The following is a 3,349-nucleotide window of genomic DNA, read 5'->3' as shown; positions in this document are numbered from 1 at the left end:
GGGCCGGGGGCTGCCGGGCCGGGGACTGCCGGGCCGCGGGCCCCTCGGCCTCCTCCGCCTCCCCCATCGCTGCCGGAGCTCCGCCGCCGGCCCGCGGCAAGCGCGGCTCTCCGCTTCCGCCTGGCGGCTGCCTCACGCAGCGGGGCCGCCGCGGATTTCGCAGATTGTGGACGAATAATAGTTTAGTTCAGCCCTCTCAGGCCACGCTTGGCGAGTACGGTTCTTCGCACTTTTTTTTTTTCTTTTTTTTTTTTTTTTTTTTTTTTTTTTTTTTTTTCCTCCAGAAAGGTTTATGCACGCAGGTTGTGTAATTTCGTGGTTTCAGATGGCACCTTTTATAAGCTATCACATCACACTGCTCGCTCCCTGTGGGATTAGCTCTGCTCCAGAGGAATTGTTCTCCAGTCCAAACCCGACGGCGGTAAGGCAAACTCACAGAGGAAGGATTTCACATCTAAAACTTCCTACACAATTAAAGCACTTACAATGAAATAAATAAAATTGCATGAGGTAAAAGTGTGTGAAGAGTTTTAATCAATCAGATAACAAATACATTCCTTCCTGTAAGAAATTGGCAAGTACAAACTGTAAAGAATCTTCATAATTACTTGGAGGCCATTGCTGAGAGTATGGGGGCCTCTCAGGAAGTTAGTTTCTTTTGTTTGATCCGAGAAAAACAGTTTAAGCGTTTAAAAATGCAGTCTACTCTTAACATTAAGCAGAAATTGACATGAAATAGGAAAAAATTGAAATATAATCTTTCAGACTTAAGACCAATCACTGTAGAGTTTTGCTTTAGTTTCCAGAGTTTGTCTTTGCTTTTCTAATCCTTTTACAAAGAAGTCAAACCTAGGAAAAATGAATTATGAATTTGTCTGTTTGGTGAGGGGGGGAAATGACTGCTTGTGCTATGTGTGGCAGATTTTGAAAACTTTACACCAGCCAGTCAGTCAAGGGGACAGCAGACCTTTCCCAATGACAAAAAAAAAAAAATCTGCAGATGTTGATTTTTACATTTAAATGTTTTCCCCTTTTTTTTTTTTTTTAACCGAATGAAAGTTTTATTTTTTTAAAGTTGCACACAATTAAAAATTTGTCCCAGTCATCAGTGCTTAACAGAGTTTTTGCAAGAATTTTAGCAATATTTCATTTAGGTTTTGAGGCTTTTTGTTTTGCTCCTTATGTTGGATTTTGGTGTTGCTGTTGTGATTGCTAACAAAGATTCAATTTCTGGTAGACAATCCCATTACTCTCTGCAGCTTTCACTGTTTTGTTGATTGGTTGGTTATTTTGGTTGAGTCTGTATATTTGCTAAGCCTAACTTTGCATGTGATTTAGCAAAAAATTGCTAAATTGATTTTTATTATGTCAAATGACAGAAATAATGGCATCAAGAAAGAGGTAAGTATTTCAGTCCTTTAGAAAGAAAAATTGCACAAAGTTGTCATACTCTGTCAGTTTAGTTTAAACCTAGATGGTCATAAGCAACTTCTGGGAACATTTTTTCAAGTTCAAAAATTGTGTTATGTATCATTTCCATTGCTTTTGATTTCTGAGTTCCATAGCACTAATGTGTTGATTATGGCTTTCTTCTCCATAAATGTGTATTTTTCTTCTCCATAAATGTAATCAAGGACTTATATATTTTGTAGCAGGTTGACCTTAACTTCTGTTGATTTTGGAATTTTTTTGGTTGTCTGAGGTTTTTACATCTATGTACTTAATACTTTTTAGCATTCAGAATGGATAAAACAGGGAAAGGCTGTAAATAGTTCTCTTACATGGATAATTGTTACCAAATCAGTTACCCATCTGTGTATGAACAGATAGCAATCTGGAGGAAGATAGACTCAGTTGCAGAATTTCCATTAAAACAAATAACAAATAATTATTTGACATCTTTATAACAGAATTTGTGAGAAATACAAAATGTTTCAAGATATTTATTTTTGAAGATGCTGATGTAAATTTCCTTCATTAAAATCTCTGTGTTTTCAAAGTTTGCTTACTACCTGACAGGACAGGAAAATTAAATGAGTGAAAGGGGAGCTGGTGAATCAATGGTTCAACAGCCCAGTCTGTGAAAAAGTCCAGTCATGGGATAGACCGAGCAAACAAGGATCACATTAGGCAACAATGCAGTAGGCAGGATCTCAGTATTGTTTGACTGGCATAGTGGCATAAGCCATTCGTATTCACGACAGGACAGTGAGAAAGCCACATAGCTTTGGATGAATATATCATTTTGCACACGTGAAAAAATTCTCTTGCCCCACCATCTTTCAAGTAGGAGCTTCCCACTTTGTGCAGAAAGGCCACTGTAGTAAAAAATTGTTGCTTCCTATTCCTGAAACAACCCTTTCAGGTTTGTCTGAGCAGGCACCATGAAAACTCCATGATTTGCACATGTGCACAACACTTGCTCATTACTTCTGGAAGTTCATACTTTCACCATGCTGCTCTTTACAGAACCCCAGCCCTGCCGAGCCTTCTGCACAGTCTCCTAGCAACTAGGAGAATTATAACTCTCATTTTGGCACTGGCGAAATTATTCCTTCTGCTGCTTCCCCCAGGCAAGCACTCTGCAGTCCAGGGTGAAATGCACCGGGCAAAGAGATGGAGAGTACTGGTCAGAAGGCTTGCAGAGGCTGATGTCTGTAATTCCCTGTGTTGCCAAGCAAAGCCTGGAGTTCCCACCCGCTGGGGCAGGGTCAAGTGCCAGTTGTTTCCTGCCCTGCTCTGGCATACTAGGTAGGGGTGAATTCAAGCAGATTTCATAAAGTTATTTCTAAAATTCTGTGACTTCTGTAAGAAGTAGTAAAGTTGTTACAGTAGATCAGATTTTTCATTTTGAATAATTTCATTTTGGAAAGGAAATATGACATATAGAGTCTTAGTCAGCAGCAAGTCACCCTGTACTTCTCCAGAAAAGCAACTGCAGAATCCTGATGCACAGCATTTCTTCTGTATAGTTAATAGTCTCATACTATGTACTTTTATTTGTTTAGACCTCTACTTCTGTTAAAATATGGCAGAAACAGTATAACAGTATCACCACTCAGTCATATCGTCACATCATCACCAAAACAAATTAAAAGATTAGGAGATAAGTGAAACACAGAAAGGTAGAAAATCTTGTGCATGTTCCATACAAGAGTCTTCAGTTCTTCAACTCTCCTTAATAATAGAGCAAAGCGTAATTTCTTCCTCCACACCCTCATTTCTCTGAATCCACAGGATTGCTAAGGAACTGTAACATCATTGTTTTTAATAGGGAATAAAAAAAAAAAAAAAAAAAAAAAAAAAAAAAAAAGAGGCATAAAATAAAAAAAAAAAAAGAAAAAAAGGG

The sequence above is a fragment of the Pyrgilauda ruficollis genome, unplaced genomic scaffold (genome assembly GCF_017590135.1).
Source record: "Pyrgilauda ruficollis isolate IOZ18807 unplaced genomic scaffold, ASM1759013v1 scaffold71, whole genome shotgun sequence".
NCBI classification, from domain to species: domain Eukaryota; kingdom Metazoa; phylum Chordata; class Aves; order Passeriformes; family Passeridae; genus Pyrgilauda; species Pyrgilauda ruficollis.
Note: the sequence above shows the minus strand (reverse complement) of the source record.